Raw genomic sequence first — 19,158 nt, 5'->3', positions numbered from 1 at the left:
TCTTAAATGCCACGGAAAATAACAGTTTTGCAGCATCTTTTATGCATTTGAAATTAAAGAGGAAACTAAGGAAGATTACATGGAGGTGGGGGAAAGCAAAGTTGGGATTGGATTACAGGGCAGTTAACAGTATTTGTTCTTTTGAGGGTGATTAGGGCTTATTTCAAAGGTTTATTAACCTAGATGCGCAAAAACAATGGACAGGGCTCACTTAAGGCAAAGATAAACCTTTCACTAAAAAGTTATATGCCTGGGACGTGACTTACCCACTATGACCTGCCCTATTGGGAATTTATGAACACATCACTCTGTGAGGTTACTTTGCACAGAACCTCCTTTATTCGTCCACAGAACCTAATTTCTGAATTAGCTGGTCCTCCACTAGACCATTGAGCATTTCTGGTGTAGATAATTAAGTTTATGTAAACATGTATATCCAGAGTTCCCCCCTCCCCATTTATTGTAAACCTAGGGTGTATTACCTAAAGAGCTCATTCTTGTGGGCAGGAAAACAAACACTTAGAAGTATGAAGTATAGGATATGCAGTCAACGGGCCTTGTGAGTTGTCTGTACAGATACATAAACAAATGAGAAACGGAGGGGCCCAAGGAGAGGGGTTGAGCATGGAAATGGCTAGCTCCATGGTTAAAACGTCGTCAAAGGCCCTGGGCTGCCTTTAATCTCCTCCCCAGTGATATGATGAATGACAGATTTTTTTTTTCTTGGCTCTAGGTGGTGGTTTTTGTTTTTTTCTGATTCAGTAAGTATATGTTTTTGTACTTCCCCAAGGGAAAGTCATTCAGAATATATGTAAATGGGACGGTCCATAAAAATGTCTGGAAAACAAATGTTACAATACAGGCAGCAAAGGTGGCTTTGCTCAGGAAGCAAGTGGGAGGTGTAAGAACAGGTAGGTTATACAAGATGTGCTGGTTTTCCTAGAAGAGGTTTTCTACCTTTTTAATTATGTGGCTCTGAGTGGATTTTGTTGAACACAATTGAATTTGTTTTATTAAGCTATTGATCTCTTGATAATATAAGAATAGAGGAACAAGTCCTTAGAATCTCTATTACTTATCTACTCCTTTGATTGATTTTCAATGACAAAAAGATTCTCAACCACCAACCCTGTCTTGGCAGCTACAGTTTAAGACTAGACCATTCATTGGAGTCAAAGCCCCAAAACCAGGGTGGGATATTTCATGGCACTCCCACTCCACGAGTCTGTGAGCCACTCAGCCTCACCTGAGAAGCACTTCTCATTTCCTTCTCTTTCGGAGTCTGAGGCTTGGAGAAGTATGCTCATTCACACCAAAGGTCTGGCAGTGTGAAAACAAAACCTCCCATGCCTTGTTTTTCTGACCCGTGATCAGGGCTGTACCCTTTGCTGCCTCCTGCCCTTATTATGCTGCCTGACTCTGTGTGGCAGACGTAACCTGAATATTTCTGCGATGACTCTCTCAGTATCTAACAGAAAGTGTGTCATCAAAAGATGTGATACGATTAGAGAGCTAACCCTTGTGAACAGAATGATTATTTTCAACATACTACCAAATCTCAGTTACCCACAATGCTCCCCTAAATTGAAATTTTTTAGAGGGAAACATAGTTCTAGTATATATTACTAGTGATAAATGCTGCTAAATTTTACACTTTTTATTTTAAAAGTTTCCTGAGGCTAATAAAAATTTAACTCGACCAAACAGATTTTTTTCTTGAACTGTTTAAGCATGGTTGGATTTTGAAAATATTTTTGTGTTGAAAACTAACTAGAAATGTGTTGGAAATCATTGCTGCCAGAGAGAGTCTAAGTCTCATATCTTTATCCATTGTCGTCACGAGTTCTTACAAGAAGTGTTGAGCCTGGCTAACATTAGCTGAGCTTCCTTTGAATCAGGATTTAATGGTGGGCCCTTAGCTCTTACCAGTGTAAGTCCTTCCTGCATCTTCCTCAGAGGCTATGTACTCATTATCCCTTTGCAAGGAAAGGAGTACTTGTGAAGAGCTTATGTTCTCTTTTATCAGACAAGAACTGTGTGCAACAGCCGCCTGACTCAACAACACTGTAGCGAAAACTCAAGTATTGCCATCATCTCATCCACAGTCGCTGGTAATTTTCTTTTCTGTAGTTCTACAAGGCCCAATTTTTTGCTTTCATTCTGTGAAGATTTATCAGCCACACTCTGCTTGTTAAATATAGCCAAAAAGCAGTACCCTATTGTGGCTGTAATTTATTGGAAATTCTGTTGTGTTGTTTTTCTTTGTCTTCTAAACATTCTTAACTGTCTGTTGAATAGTACAAGTATAAGCTGTTGCAATGGGTAGGGCACTGTAAGAGCCCTAGTTAACAAAGATATTTGAAAATACGCTTACTACTCTGTATGGGTAAGTAGACTCATTTTTTAAAGGAAGATTTTCAATATGAAAAGTTAAAGTTGAAAGATATTTGGTTAATTCTCAGTACACAACAGCAACATAAATTCAGCCTTTTGGCTAATGATTGCTTTCTGTAAGCATTAAGTGATTCTTTACCTTCAGCATGACAGCCATTGATCACTAAGCTTGTCTTTATGCTTTGCAAATATTATGTCGTATGAATTATTGTAAATGATATAGGAACCCAGATAAGCCCCCAAGAAACCCCCAAAGGATCCCTAGCTAAAGAGTCTAGGTTAGCTTCCAGGGAATTGGATCACATTTAACTTTGTAGCAGTTCTGTGAAAACCAGAGGACGTAAAATAAACCCTGTTGTCCACTTGATACACCTCACAAACTCTGAGTAGGTGACCAACCGTCTTGGTTTGTATGGCACTGAGGGGATTTCTGGACAAGGAACTTTCAGTGCTAAAACTGGAAAGTCCCAGTCGTACCAGCATGAGTTGGTTTCCCTAGTCAGAAATAGGATTAATGAACAGAAAGGAATATCAGTATTCTAAAACCAGCAGCTTATCTGTAAAATGGAGGTAATTCTATCTTCCTCATACGGTTATGATAAGGCCTGCTCACTTTTCCTGTCTGTGAGGTTAGGGAGCTGGCTATTGCTTTTTCCTTGGAATTGGGGACCAGCATCATCTCTGATGGGCCAGTCTATCTCCTTGCCCTCCAGAGGCCTGTCACTTAAAAGGCCTTGGCTGTTCCCTCTGGATGAGCTAGCTCTTTCCAATGAGAGGAAGCTAGAGTTCCTGGGTTGTTTCCATTGGGGCCCCATGGTTCTCACTGTAGTTACCAGTTTTGGGTTTGCCTGCTCCTGATTCTTGGGTAATTAGGGTTCTCTCTGATTTGAAACTCCTTTACTACATAGCACTAAGCTGTTTGCAGTCCCCAGAGAACACAGGTATTTGTTTCTTCTTGGGCATTTGCTCATGTCTCCCTCCTTTCATCTTCTGGCTAATCCTGGTCATTTTTCACACTATAGCTTCAATACTGCTGCCTCGTGGGAGCCTTCTGTGATCATCCCAGACTGGTAGAGGCATCTCTCCCTTGTGCTTGCAGAGTTCCTTTTACTTACTGTGATTAAATTATGTGCAATTGGAGCTATAATTGCCTGATCAGTTGTCCGCATGACTTATCGTGGGCTCCTTGAGGGGAGAGGCTATATTTTGTTTTCTGTTGTATCCCCATCACCTTCCACATTGCCACGGACATAGTTGGTACAGAGAGGCTTATATAGAGCAGGATGGTGGAAGAGCCACCAAGGAATAAACTACCTTCATCTACAATTTGCTTTGGCCTTGCTTTGGCCCTGTCAGCCACTGTCCTTCCAATTCTCCTTGGGAGACATAAGCCACTAGATCTTTTTCAAGAGCCACATCCTCTCTGTCCAGGGACCACCATTCAGTTCAGTTAGGTCTTAATTTGCCTTGTAAGGCACTGAGCATATTAGGAAAATGCAGACACAGTAACCAACCCAAACTGTCAAGAGTTACATAAATATTAATAGGACCTGAAAATATTATGTAGGGTGGGGCATATAATTTTATGTTTATTTGCATATGCACAGAATAAAAATATTTCTACTCTGACAAGTTTCAATAAAATGTGAAATCTTTCCCTCAGTCATGAAGATCTAGTGACCCTCAGGCTGTACTGTATTAAATTGCGCATTTTGGATGTTTCATTTCATAATTTGATCCAGATTATTTTCTTTCTCCTTAGTGAACATTAATCGTTTCCTGTGAATTTTCCTGATATTAGGAAACAGATGTTTCATATTTTTTATCTGAGTTTTCCCTAAATGCTGACCCAGAACTTTTGTTGCGCGTGCATGCGTGTGTGTGTGTGTGTGTGTGTGTATGTATGTGTGTATGTTTACACGATGAATTTTTAAGTTATATCAGAATCTGCATATGAAAGCATAACAGATATATCTACAAAATTATACATATTTGTTCAAGGCTGGAAACGTTTTCCGACGTTCTGTTTACTGTAGTTCAGTTTTATTTAACTAACGTTGACTTCTGGCCTAAGAATGCAGTGAAACTGTCTCATGATAGCGTGCTTGCCAAAATAAGGAGTAATATAACAAAAAACACAGAGCTAATGCAACCTGTACTTTAATGCTATGGTTTTTAACCAAACTTTTTTTTTTTTTCACTGTTGTCTCCTAACTATATAAAATTCTTCCCCCATCACTTCATGAAACACTGAATGAGTGCCACCTCTTTGAAAAGCAGGGCGCTAAGCCCTTTGGGAGATACAAACACAAATAAGATATGGACGCTTGATACCTTATCCAGTACAAGAGGTAAAATATATATAAAGTACCTGTAGTAAAAGGTAGAAAGTGGTAAAGTTTGTAGAAATTCTAGGAGAGGAGGCAATTCATTGAGCCAAAGAATGAGAATACTGAGAGAGGAAGTGGTATTCATATTAGGTTAAAGAAAAAAAGGCAACATTTAATTTAGGTTTTAATTATTTAAATTTTTTTAAGTGCATAAAAACTGCTTAAGGATGGTCCTTTATATAAGCTATTGTTTTTGGTGGGTTTGCTCAAATAATACTAACATGTCTTGAGCACCTCCACTGGTATAGGCACAGTTCTCTGATGCTTTGTAGAAAGGCTTTTTAATAGGAAATGATGGGGAATTGTGCTTTGGATAATAATGCATCTTGCACAAAATATATCTCTTTATTTTACCTCACAAGCTTCCTTTCAAGAGAGGTTCTTTGTTCAGAAAAGGGACTCAGTTCACACTTGGCCAGTTTCAGGATTTGTTGTTTCTAAGTCACCTAACTTGTCTGGGATTCGGTTTTCACCACCATACGTAGGAATTGTCAGACCCCCCAGCTCACTCAGAGTTGCTGTGAAAATCAAAGTAGGTTCAAATGGATGATAAAAAGCAATACGAATCCAAACATTTGCCAAGAAGCTATAGCCTAGCTCATGAGGTTCATACAAAATATGGCTGTTGCTTATTTATCAAAATTCTGTGTAAATGAAAAGATTATCTTAAAATTATAAAATATCTGAAATATTTTTGTAGCAAATACATATTAATTCTTAATTATCATCCACTATAATGAACTCATTCAAATTCAGAAGAAAAATATCAAGATTCTACTACATGAATAAGCAAACTATAAATTATTATTTTAAGGTGACAAACCATTAATGAACAGAGAAAAATGTTCCCTCTCACTATCTTAAAAATGAAAATCAAAGCAGCATTAGGGATACCATTTAATGTATAAAAATTCAATTTCAGAAATTCTCCATTATTTTGTTAGTGATATTAGTGTATGTTAATAAATGACCCTTTAAAAGCAAAAAACTGCTAATTCTACTATAAGAATTTAGAGAAGCTAGGGAAATAAGTTGAAGGAATGAAAAAAGCTAAAGCATGAAGATATCCAATTATTTATAATAATAAAAATTGTTAATAAATATTCAGCATTAGGGGAGTGATTTAATAAATTAGGACTTTTTAACATGAAGGACTGTTATTAGGCCCCTTAAATAATTATCACGAATTTATGTACAAACACACAAAAGATATTTAAAATTTAAATTAAAATGGAAGAAGAAAATAATAGCCATCATTTACGGAGTCTTTCCTAGTGGCACTGTGCCAATATTCTCCCTTTTTATCCTTACAGCAGCTGTGTGCAAAAGGTATTTCACACTTTAGAAATTGAGGCTTAGAGGTAAATTGTTCAAATACTTGCAGCTCACTAGTTGAGGAGCCACCATTCAAACCTAGATTTGTCCTAGTGTCTTCACTAGGTTTACAACCAATTGCGTATAAACTAACTATAGTCCTCTAAAAACACATATGTCTATGGAGGGTAACAGGCAGAAGCAGAGAGTAGCACTAAGATGGTGGGAACATGGGTCAATTCCAGAGAACCTTGCTATGCTTTTAAAACTATTATTGAAAAACAAACAAAACAACAACTACTATTGCCTTTTCAACAGAAAAATGGAATAAAATATGTTGTCTGTAACATGTCTCTTAATTGTTTACTGTTTTTCTCTTAAAGGTTGGCAAGGTAGGAATGAATACATGTGTATCTTTAAAATTTCTCACTAGCTTTGGCATAATGAGGATAATTTCCCTACCAACTTATCTACAATTTAGTTGAGGATCTATACCACCAGCTCTTCAATTACAAACACAATTTTAAGTCTCTAGAAGCTCTCTGGATTAAGGACAGTGACCAGGTGGCGAGTTTCTCTCTATAAACAGCCCAGACCAGCCCTTCCGGACAGGAACCGGTCTCAAGGCAAAGATAGTAGGGTGGCACCATTTGGTTAAAGCAGGTCAATTCACCCACCCAGGGTGTGCCCTTCCCTGGAACAGAAGCCCTTGCACAATGGAGCAAAGTGTCACCATTTCGGTTCCAACTTTCTTTTTACCTTTGGAGCTCAAGACTTGATTCATGATTCTTGGGCACATATAGCATTATTTTATAAAGTCAGTATCCCTGCCAGCATCTAGTAACAGATTTCTGTGATGGACTCAAGGCACAGGGTATATTTCTTTCAACTTAGCCTCACCTTTGCGGAACATGCCTACTGTAGCATCTTTTGTATGTTTCAAAGGCTGTTTGATATCTGTTTTGCCATTTGGGATAACGTCATGTCAGAATTTGCAAGTGAAAACTAAATAGACCTGACTAGAGAACAGAAGAGAGATCACGAGACCTGGAAACATTCTCTAACATACTTCTCAATGTAATCCATTCAGGGTCATTCCCTGTTTTGCATATGGGAAAATTGAGGTACATATAAGTGAAGCGATTTACTAGAAGTCACTGGTAGTGAAGACAGATGGAGGCCAGGCCTATAAATCTAGTGTTCACTCCACTCTCCTACAATGACTATGTTATTTTCAGGAGGATTAAAATGAGACTAAAAACAAATATGTTCAGACAGATCAGAATACAATCGCCATTTAAAGCCGAAGATCTCCCAGGGCCCTACAGTAGTCCCCTTATACAGTTTCACTTTCCCCTGTTTCAGTTAACCATGGTCACTGCAGTCCGAAAATATTAACTGGGAAATTCCAGAAATAAATTCATAAGTTTTAAATTGTGCGCTGTTCTAAGTAAAGTGAAATCTTGTGCCATCTCATTCTGTCTCGCTTGAGACATGAATCAGCCCTTTGTCCAGTGTATCCACGCTGTGTACTATACGGCTCCCGCCTATTAGTCACTTTGTAGCCATCTGAGGTATCAGATCAACTGTTTCAGTACTGCAGTGCTTCAAGTGACTCTTATTTTACTTAATAATGTCTCATTTACTTCACTTCATCTCATCACATAGACATTTTATTATCTCACATCATTACAAGAGGGGTGAGTACAGTACAATAAGATATTTTAAGAGAGAGACCATATTCACATAACTTTTATTACAGTATAATTGTTCTATTTTATTATTAGTTACTGTTGTTAATCTCTTACTGTGCCTAATTTATAAATTAGACTTTATCTTAGGTATGTATGTATAGGAAAAAACATAGCATGTATAGAATTTGGTACTATACATAGTTTCAGACATCTTTTGGGGGTCTTGGGATATATCCCCATCAGATAAGGAGAGCTACTCTAATTTCGTATTTTATAATTGCAGTAAACTTTGTAGTAATGAACCAGGGTATCATATGTCACCTAAACAATTGAATGGCCTCATCTTGGTCACCATTGACCCATTCATCCACTGTTACCTCTTCTAGACAACTCCATACACCTACCAAAGAGACACTATTAAGCTCTTCAGTAAGTCATTTCACTCACTGCTTGTAATAAGAACTTTGTAGAACTTATCACTGTTTGACGTTGTCTTACTTGCCTCTTTGCACACTTACTTTCTGTCTCCCGTTAAAACAGGAGGGCTCCTATATCAGGAACCTTGTTTATCTCATTCACCGTTCTCTCCATCACCTACAGCTGTGCCCTGCACACAATTTGCACTCAGTAAACTTCTCAATAATAATCAATGTTTATTGTGGAAGGAGATGAGATAGCAAGAGTCAAAATACAGATTTATAATTTGGTTACTAATAACTGAGATGATGCTGACATCAATATTCATGGGAAGTTGGTGGTTTCTTTTACATTCTGGATACAAAAAGGAAGGGTGGGCGTTTTGGCTAATTGCATTTATCTGTGAGTGGGTAGGTTGGCCCACGGTCCTGATTCAATCTCTGACGTGAACTAGAAAGAGTGCTTTTTCTCCCTAGAGGTCTTGTATGTCCCAGATCTTGAAACTTTTGTCTTCCCCACTGTTAGAAAAAGAGGGGAGTGTCCTTCTACAAGGTCACCTTTTATATTCATCCAAGGGGAGTTTAGATAGTGATGGAAAGATACATATTATGAAACCCCAGGATAAAGAATGGCAAAGTCATGTCTGGACAGCAAAAGGAGGTTTTCAACACAAAGCTGTGGTTTAAAAAAAATGTATTTGGAATATGCTCATACTGAGTTATTTGAAGCCAAGAAAACCTTAAGAAACAGGTTTTATAATCTTTTTTCCTTGCGTTTTTAAAGGCAAGTATCTTTTCTAGCATTCCTTTGTAATGGCCAGCCAAGGCTTTCAGAGGGCATCTTATTACTTAGATCCATGTGCAAAATTAAATGAAGCCAACGAACTAGTCAGAGATATGATCATGCTGGCCAAGCTCTGAGTTGTGTCTGTTTCTTCTGGTATTGAACAGGCCTGAGAAATGACCATCCCCTTGGCGCTGAATGGATTTAGAAGATGAAGTTGAAGCTTGCTTTGTTAAAGTACATATTTGGAGACGCTTTATCCCAATGTGTTTTTATTAGGCCCGAGTTTATAGCCTTATCTCCATCCTTCCAGTATTTTCCTGTGTGTGCCTTTATTGAGCATCCACTATATACTGAATACCTTGCTAGGTCCTAGAAAGAGAAAGTTAAGACACATTCTTAACTTTCAGAGATTCTCCAAACAAGTGGGCAGAGAAACCAGTAAATAAAAAACCAAAACATAGGAGCCTCTCAGAATAACAGAAGGAAGTATGACCACAATAAGAGTAGAGGCAGTGGAACATAGTAGGAGACAAGTATGTTACAGCCATTAGGAGTGCAGGCTCTGAAACCACATTGTCCAGGCTCACAGTCTGGCTCTGCCACTTATAAGTCGTGTGACCTTAAGCTGCTGACTTAACCTCTGTGCCTCAGTTTGCATACTTGCTAAATGGAGTATTAAAAGAACCTACCCCATATGGTTACTGAGTGGATTAAAGGAGCACACAAAGCACATGGAACAGTGCCTGGCACATAGCTCCATAAAAATCAGCCTTTGTTATTGTCAGCAGTAGTAGTACATAATTACCAATTGAATTGAATGAAAAATATTATTACTGCAGAGAAGTTGTCCCTAAGCCAGCCAAGGGAGTTCACAAAGGCTTCCCAGAGGAGGTGGCTTTTGAACCGAGACTGGAAGATAGTCTGATACTGTAGGGAAAGGACATGTTTTATAGAAATAACAGAATCTCCAAAGCACAGAGCATTGAGAGAGAGTGGGGTGTTTAGGGGCCTGTAAGTAGGTCTGTGTGACTAAAGAACAAGATGCCTAGGGGAGAGCGCCCAGAAAGGAGAGCAGGCACAAATCACTGAGACTTGGGAGACTGGGCTGAGGACTTGGACTTGATCCTAAAACCTACAGGAAGCCACAGAAGGACCTTCAGCAGGTTCGGGGCTCAGCATGCGAGACTGCACAGCAGCGTCCCACGGTGGCCTCAGCCTGTGGCCTGTTCATTCTAAACATTGTTACTCACCAACCTCCTTCCCTGATCTGGGCTGAGAGTTCATATGTCTGGATCTGATTTGTCTCACGAGGTGTGATTTCTTTGGGGACCACAGATTAATAAAGTGAAAAGGATGTGTTTTCTTAATTCCTTTCTACCTGATTTGTCCTCTCATATTTCATACCCTTGCTGAGAGAAATATAGAGATGTCTATCTTACAGACCCCTTTGGGAATCAGGTAAAAGTGACAGACCCTACGCTCAGATAATTTGTGGAGACAAGATTTTCTAGCCCCACATTAACCTCTCACTGCATCCAAATAGGTCCTCACACCCAGAGTAGTCTTTCGATCCCAGTCCTGCTTGTGTTTTTTGTGCTCTCTCCCCAAATTGTCTGTAATTTAATTTGCCTGCACATCCCATAATGCTTACATTTGCCATCACTGCTATTATCTATCATGAGCGCAGTCTTGGATCACTTGGTGATTGTAATTAAAACTGAAAGTAATTACCTTATTTTGAGCCATTCAAATTTAATTGAGTATGGTAGCTAAGGACATGGGCTCAAGGGGCATACTACATGGATTAGAACTCCAGCTCTGTCACTATCTTGTAACCTTAACCTCTTCGTGCCTCAATTTCCTCATTCAAAATGGGAATGATAATATACTTACATGATGAAGTTATTGTGAGGATTCATTGAGGAAACATAGGAACATACTGAGAATAGTTCCTGACACATCATAGGTGCTATATATAAGTATTTGCTATTATTACATTATTATTTCTACTAAAATGACATCATGAATGGAGTAATGATGAATTACTAGAAGCAGGGAAATAGATGAGTAAAATCTCCATATGCATTTGACTCACTTTGGAGCCTTGCCAGTAACCGAAAGCCCAGAACAGATTCCCCAGGCCTGTAGAGTCTGGTGTGGTCACCAGCCACTGTGATTATCAACTACTTAAAATATGACTATCCCAACTTGAGATATACAGGGTCTTGAAGATTTAGTATGAAAAAAAAAAAAAAGAAGTAAAATGTCTCATTAATAATTTTACATTGGTTATAATGAAATAATAATATTCTGAATAAATTATGTATGTGGCTTGTGCTATATTTCTGTTGAACAGCACTGCCTTAGGCTCACCATTATCAGTAAAACAAAAATTTGTGGTTGTGATAAGGTGACCACTATTGAAAAGCGTCGTATACTCCTCTTGCTATTCAAGTTATGCTGGACCATCCAATTTTTGTTGGTTCCATAAAGGGAGCCATGGCTCTGTCCTAGCAGAAGGGGACTGAGGGACCAAGGCAAGAGCAACAACTAGGGAGGCTTCCGCTGACTTGGAGGGGTTTGGATGAAAACACTACCATTTATAGTTATACTGGGCTCAGCCTTTCAGCACTTTCTGAAGTAGATGAGAGAATGCTTTCTATTCAGGAAGTTGAAATATGTAGGCAAAAAAAATTCTCCCTATTCCATCAGGAGCCAGAAAAAGCTTTGCTAATCTTTAACCAAAAGAATAATACTCAACATATGTCAGCCACTTGGGACAGAAAGCACACCCTTTCCAAATGTGATGTACTTACGGAATGTTTGTTTAATTCTATTTCAGATTCATTCCCCCCACTTGAAACCTGAAAACAGTGGGCCACACAAAGTCTTACTGGTAAGTTCTCTTTTTTAAAACAAAGTGACTGCTTGACATTATTTTCAAAGTGATATTTACACTTCTAAGTTAGATGCATCCCTACCAGTACTATGATTAGATGTTTATTTATTCACACTTTTTTCCCTCTCTGAAACGATTTTAAATGTTTCTATGCCTTAAAAAAAAAAAAAAGATCAATCCATGTTCTTTTGCTAAGTACATGTTCAGGGAAAAGATATATAATTACATGCCAAATACTATTAAAATAAAACTTTTTTTTTTGTAATGAAACTATTTCCAGGCCTCTGTCGATGGTGCACTAGTTTCAAGCAGTATCCACAACAACAAAGTGTTACTTCAGCCAAGGAATGCAGACAGTCCTTTGCAGTGTGTTGTAATGAAAACTGGCGCACAGCTAAAACATGTTAACTTTCTTATTGCTCTATTTTTTCTCTCATCTCTCTTTGAACCTGAATGTGATTGTTTTGAGCTAACAGTTCTTCAGTGGTAGAAAAGTTCCTTTAGAGCTAGGAGAGTAATATACTTTTTAAGTGAAAAGGCTTCTGGGTTTTCATGTTGTATCACTTCCTGATGTTGTAGTGATGCTGTTATTTGCAGTGTGAAGCAGATAGTTTTGCTGCATAACAAACCTCCCCCAAATTTGCGGCCAGATATTTAAGCCAAAATTTACTGACTCTGAATAACAATTGTTTCTTCATCCTACAATTCTGTGGGTTGGCTGGGCTCAGTTGGTTGTGATTCTTCTGGTTTCAAGTGAGACTATTCATGTATCTGCAGTTAGCTACTGGTCTAGGTCACCTAGGCTTTGTTTCTGGAAGTCACCTGGCTCTTAATTGGATGACAGTGACTAAGACATGCGTCTCACCATCCCACAGGCTACCCTGAGCTTGGATACCAAGAAAGAGCAGAAGTGTTGTAAGGCCAAGGTTCAGAATTGCCATGACATTTCTTCTACCACATTCTGTTGGCTAAAGCAAGCTATATAGCTAGCATGGATTCAAGAGGTTATGGGTATAGATTCTACCTCTTGGTGAGAGGAGCTGCAGAATTACATTGCAAGGAGCATGGATACAGGGAGTGGAAGAATTGTGGCCACTTTTACCATCTACCATACCGTGTTTGAGCCAAATGAAAACAGCTGTGGTTGAATGAAGGTGCATGGGAGCGAGAGAACTCAAATCCCACTCCCATCTCATAGCCCATCCTTTCATCCCATTTTGATTGACAGGCCCTAGAATCCTCATCTTACTCTTCACCATCTGCCATCCCAGTCAGTTCATCGGGTTCTTAGGTAGTCTTGCCAATATCAAGTTTTGCAGTGTTCAACCCTTTTTTTTTTTTTTTTTTCCTACATAGCATTGCCACACTAGTCATTCAATTCATCTTTCAGGATGTTAGTTTTTTGCTCAAAAACTGTCAGTGCTTCCATATCACCCACCATACCTGCTTAGATTCCTCTCTCTGTCTTCTCCACTTTCACTATCTGGCTCCTTCCTCTTTTACTCACCTCCCACTATTGCTTTTATTCTAGGCACCTCATGCTACTCATACCTTCTCCACTTGGAAATCCTTCCCATTCTGCAGGGCCCTGTAGAATCATCCTTCCTCCATAATGTGGCCTCCCCCTGCCTGTTCCTGCTATCTATGATCATCCCTGCCCTGAACTACGTCAAAACCAAGCACTGTCTTTAGTGGTTCGCTCATCTTGGTTAGTCTGACTTCCTCCATTGCTTTCCCAATGCTTTGAGGGCAGAAGGCTGCCAAGCCTTCTTCGTACTAGTCAGCACAGGAATGAGAACACAGTAGGTCCAGCATGGACACTGCACTGGGTCACCCACCAGCAGCTCATCAGGATCACATGAGGCACCTGTTGTAATATAATCTAGTCCCTTCCACTGTGCCAGGCACACTAGTCAGGTCTGGGAAAGACCCCAGGAATCTTAAAGTGCTCTGATGATTCTGATGTGATTGCTAGGCAGTTGGCAACCACTTGTTACGGAAAGAACAAGAAATTTATGAAACCCGGATTTGAGCCCTGGCTCTGCTACTCCCTGGCTCCAGGACCTTTATAAACTCAGCTTCTCTGAGCTTCAGTTTTCTTATCTATAAAATGGGAATGATATTTAACTCGCAGGTTGCCAAGAAGATCAAAAAGCATGATGTATGTGCAAGTGCTTTATAAACCAGAAAATATAATTAAAATGCATTAATTGATTGTAGATCTGCAGCTAGCTGGTGTTAATAAAGGGGCAGTTACCTCCATGGTGATGGTCATGTAGTGACAGGGGAACAGGCAGAGAGTAGTTAAGTATTAGGATAAATAATAACAGCAAAAATACTCATAATTAGTGTCCACTGTTTATTGAATTCTGACTGTGCCAGGCACTGACTATTGGCTCTGTTAGCTGCTTTACATAGAACTATTTGATATTTATAAGAAGATCCCCCTGTTCATTTGTATCTGTACCATAATTACAGCCTATTTCACCATTAGTGAATTATTCCTTTGGTTTTTCCCTCTTCAAAATACCTGGTTAAAACATGTTCATCCCTGAGAGAGGAACTATATGGTTAATCTGCTATCAATCATTGACAGCTTATCAATATCAAGTACAAGGTCTTGTAGAAGTATGAGCTGCTTTGAAATGGTGGGAAGAGTTGGGGATAGGCGAGCAACCAATGGTACTAAAGAGAAAATAGGTGTGGTGTGCACAGGAATAGACCAGCGGGCACCCAGCTGCCCGAGGAAGGATGGAGTTGTGGAGATACTCAGGGGAGTAGGAGGAGAGATCTGAGACGTTTGCTGACTTGACAGTTTGGCCCAGGGCTATTCCTGGTCCAAGGTCACTACCTACCTTCACAGCAGGCAGTATTGATAAAATTGTCCTCCATTTACCATCTGATTTGTTTTACATTATTTTGATTGCTGTTAATATAGTATATGTGCTTGTGTTCTTTCAAAGATTTTTGAAGTGGCTTTTAAATACACATATGACATAATGAGATTCAGAAAAATAAGGAAGGAAGGAAATTTGGGGGACAGGAAAATAAGGTGAAGTCAGAGGTAAGGTTCGGCCCCCAGTGCATGGGTGACAGCCTGTATATTTGCTAGCAAGTACCATACTCTTGTGTCTGAGCTTCTGAGGCATCAGTACAAGGAGGAAAATGCACTCAGTTAACAGTTCCTTGTGGCTGGAACAGAAAAGCACACTAGTTACTCAGAAGAAGCAAAATTAATTGTGATTCAAGGCTTAGAGTAATTTCTCCTCAGTGCTCATAAAGAGAATACCACATAAGGTAGCAAACAACATCCCTTTGGTAACTAAAATAATGAGGACCACCCTGGACAAATGATGTAACACTGAGTGTAGTCCAAGAAAAGCCCTTCCAGTCCAGATACGCATTTCTCTCTTGGCCTTGCTTAAATCAAGGATACAATGTAATGGTTTCAACTAGGATAACAAATACATATTGTCATACTGTCCCCCACCCCCACCTGTGATGAACTTCACAGATTGTCATGGCTTATGATGCTGAACCTGAGTATTTGGCTGTGTACCGAACTTGATACACAAGTTGAAATCTACTTGCCATCCCTGTTCTAAAAGAATAACAAATAACTTCTTGAAAGTACTCTGAATATTATTTTTCCTCACTCCCAAATCATTCTGCACTCTGACTCAGCCTGTGGAGTGTCTTTGATGCACAGAATTTACATTGACCCTATTTACTGTGACCTGTGTGGCTCTTTTCCTCATTCCAAATATCTCTCTCCTTCTGTTTTGAGTCCCATGGATACTGGAGTGTTTGGGGAGAATCAGGGCAGTTTGAGAAGCTCGTGAGACTAGACATAGTAGGTAGACTCCATGTATTTGTTTGATGGTAGCAAACTATAACCTGGGCTCCTGTCGTCCACTTCTGGGACTCTCTTCTTCTGGTTGGTAACATTAATATTAATTGTAAGAAGTCATGTCTGATTGGTGGCAGCATTGTTAAGATGAACTGGCAGGGACAGAAGGTAGTGTGAAAGTAATGTTAAGCCTAGACTTTTTACAAGAATGTCATAGGATCATAAATTTTTAATTCAGTAAAGATCATTGTCAGAGAAGAGCCTAGAATTCCACCAAGGACAACCCATGAATGGGAATTTCTTTGGGGGCTTTATTTTCACTTAGATCAGATTTATTCATTAGAATTATTTTGTTTGCAAGTAACAGAAATCCAACTTAAACTAGTTTCTTGACTGACATCACTATGTTGTCCATGCCGGCATGAACTTCAGGCTTAGCTGTACCCAGGGGTTCAGAAGATATCAATCATCAGGCCATCATCTTTCACTCTTTTCATCTTTTGGCTCTGCCTAACTCTCGTCAGCTTCTCATACTCATGAGCAAGTGCTCCCTCACCACGATAGGTAGCCAACAGCATTACATTTCTGTCATCCTCATAGCTATGGATCTCAGTGAAAAGAACATGCCTCTTTTGCTATTGTTCTAACAGTGATACTGAGGAAGGATCTTAATTGACCCAGTTCAAATTTCTTGCCCGAATCGACTTAGCCAGAAGTAGGCAGTAGACAATAAGCAGTGTCTGTCTAACCATACCTTATTCAGATATCCCTTGAGGGAGGGTGAATACCTCCAGAATCACATGGAATGGGATCCCCTAGTAAAAAGGAAGTAATTTTAGTCTACAGATGTGCCACTCTGAACATGCCCAACCTCGTCTGATCTTGGAAGCTTAGCAGGGTCGGGCCTGGTTAATACTTGGATGGGAGACCACCTAGGAAGACCAGGTGCTGTAGGTGTAAAAAAATAATAATAATAAAATAAAATGAAAAAGAAGGAATTTTAGTAACAGAAGAAAAAAATTTAATTCAGTAGAGATCATTGTCAGAGAGGAGCCCAGAATTCCACAAGGACTACCCACAAATGGGAATTTCCTTTTGGACTTTATTTTTCATTTAGATCAATCTTATTAGCTAGAATTAGGAAGAAGGAAGGGAAGGAAAGGGAAGGAAAAAAAAAAGGAAAAAAAAAAAAAAAAAAAAAAAAGGAAAAGGAAGGAAAAAGAAGGAAAAGGAAGGAAGGAAGAAGGAAGGAAGGGAAGGAAAAGGAAGGAAAAAAAAAAAGGAGTGAAGGAGGAAGGAAAAATGAAGGAAAAGAAAAATGAAAAAAAGAAGGAAAAAACATGAGAAAAGAAGGAAGGAAGATGCCAAGCAGATAAAATTTTTAGGTACCAGCATCCACTGATTTAGAAATTCTTAATTTGGGGTCCACTAAACTTGAAAGGCTTAAAATTTAGATTCATCATCAGTTACATTGACTACCCATTCCAAATTTGGTATCATGACAACGAATAGCAATAATGAGCATGTAGAGAGGACGAGGACATGGATAGGTAGCTTTCAGCCTGAGGACCTCATGTCGCATCCTCAAGCTCTAGAGGAATGGTTATTAACCTGGAGTCAATGAATGGGCTCTATAATTACTTGCAAAATCATGTGTATGCACTTATTTTTACCGGAGAAAGAGATCATACTGCCATCATTTTCTTGTAGGTCCCCTGCTGCTTAAGAGCCATTGTTTCAGACTTAAGTTATTTTAGGTTTGGCTAGCTCAATCTTATGTATGGCTCGTTTCTTATCTTGGTTCAGCTAGTAAAGTTTAGCATCCATGATAAACATAGCTCCTTATGGAACAGAGACAGTGATGTCAGTGGCTGAGTATGTTTCATTAAATTACACGTTGATGTTTTTAGGCATATATGTCAACTTTTCATAGTCGTAGCTGCCATTTACCTAGTGCTTACTTTGGTGCCAGGCTTGGTGCTAAATGCTTTATGTGCATTGCCTGAACTATATATCTATACACCTGACTATAATTCTGCGAACCTCAGGTCTGTTATAGTACCTCCTACTGGAACCAGCTCCTTCTAGATGTCTGTCTGGGAACATAGGATACAAACTCCAAGTTTCTCTCCTTCCCCATGTCTGCTGTTGTGGGTCCACCTGTCTCCACCTTCCCACCTACAGACGATAGAATCATACAATCCCCGAATTGGAAAGACACCACGAAGATCATGCAATTCAGTGGTTTTCTAGCTTAAGGACTCCTGAGAAGGAAGGATGAACAGGACCCAAGTCCCTGTCCTGCTATGGTCACAACTGTCTCCTGAAAACAACTTATCTGGGACAATAAAAGAGCTCAGGGTTAGATGTCAGGCTTGATGTTGAATCCAGGCTACCTCTTCACTTCTTTGCCTATATGACCCTGGGGAAGTTGCCTAACCTCTCTGAGCCACAGTTTCCTTATTCGTCAAAGGGGATAATAATACCTGCCTCATGGCGTTGTCAGGGGGACTGAATGATGTAATGTCTGTAGTCTTTGGCCTAGTGCCTGGCACATAGTCAGTTCTTAGCAAAGGTTAGGTGTAACTAGTACATTGCACAACATGACTTGTGAGACATAGTTAAGACACTGCTTTATTCTTGTCTCCCACTGTTCCTTTAAAGTTTATTAAATGTGATGTGTGTTCTCTCATTTCCAGGAAAAAAAAAAAAAAACTTGATCAGGCCTATGACTTTTCTGCTTTCTCTTAGGTAATAAAAAGTCCTAAGGCTACTTTAAGTCACACACATACGCACACACACGTTCACTTTGGAAACTGGAAATGCTCACTCTAGTCTATGGACAGTCAATATTCATACCAAGAGGGGATCTTCCTCCATCTTGCCGTGAGGGCCTCCCCCGCCTCCAGCTACGCACTGCTTCACACCAGGTGAGGCCGGGGGAGGGAGGAAAGTTTTTACCTGATCGCTGCTGTCACACTTGGCCCTGGGTTCTCTGAGCCTGGCTATAGGTAAAGGGACTCTTCTCTCTTTTGGCTGCTTCTGTGGCTTTCTTGAGGACTCCCCACTGGAACTTTCCATCAGGCTCTCCCAGGATTCGGGCAGTGCCTCTCCTGCTGGCTGCTACCATCTGCCATCAGCTTCTGATTTCCATTCAGATTCTCTTTTGGGGTCCTCTTACCCTCAAGCTGAATGAAGCCCTCTTGGGTGAAACCTGTTTTGAGGAGACCCAGGGTGGCATTCACAGTGCCCAGACTTCACATTCCTTTAACCAACCCCCACCCCCGCCACCACCACCACGGGGGAAAGGGCAGAGCAGTAACTTTCCCCAACACTGCCTTCAACTCTGCTGCTTGAGGCCGCTTTGGCCCCCCCTCACATTTGGTTCCCCAGGCAGATGTCGAATACCAATCC

At 39.8% G+C, this 19,158-nt stretch overlaps 1 protein-coding gene and 1 pseudogene across 9 annotated transcripts in view; both read left to right on the top strand.

Annotated features, from left to right (window-relative positions):
- Positions 1-19,158, top strand: part of GNG12 (G protein subunit gamma 12) — a 203,283-nt gene that overhangs the window by 126,228 nt on the left and 57,897 nt on the right. For 6 of the 9 annotated variants that reach the window (XR_005647728.1, XM_039838546.1, XM_039838544.1 and 3 more), the window contains one exon: positions 11,838-11,891. The exons of 1 other annotated variant lie outside the window; for it this stretch is intronic. The gene's annotated coding sequence lies outside the window, so the exon portion shown is untranslated. Of the gene's footprint in view, positions 1-9,881; positions 9,887-11,837; positions 11,892-19,158 lie in introns of all 9 variants that reach the window. 2 more of the 9 variants (XR_005647729.1, XM_039838545.1) reach the window with 1 other exon arrangement.
- Positions 16,583-16,701, top strand: LOC120583502 (uncharacterized; annotated as a pseudogene).

Source organism: Pteropus medius, unplaced genomic scaffold (assembly GCF_902729225.1).
Source record: "Pteropus medius unplaced genomic scaffold, Ma_sr-lr_union100, whole genome shotgun sequence".
In the NCBI taxonomy this organism is placed as follows: domain Eukaryota; kingdom Metazoa; phylum Chordata; class Mammalia; order Chiroptera; family Pteropodidae; genus Pteropus; species Pteropus medius.
The sequence above is the reverse complement of the archived record's forward strand: the minus strand, read 5'-3'. Positions and strand labels throughout refer to the sequence as shown.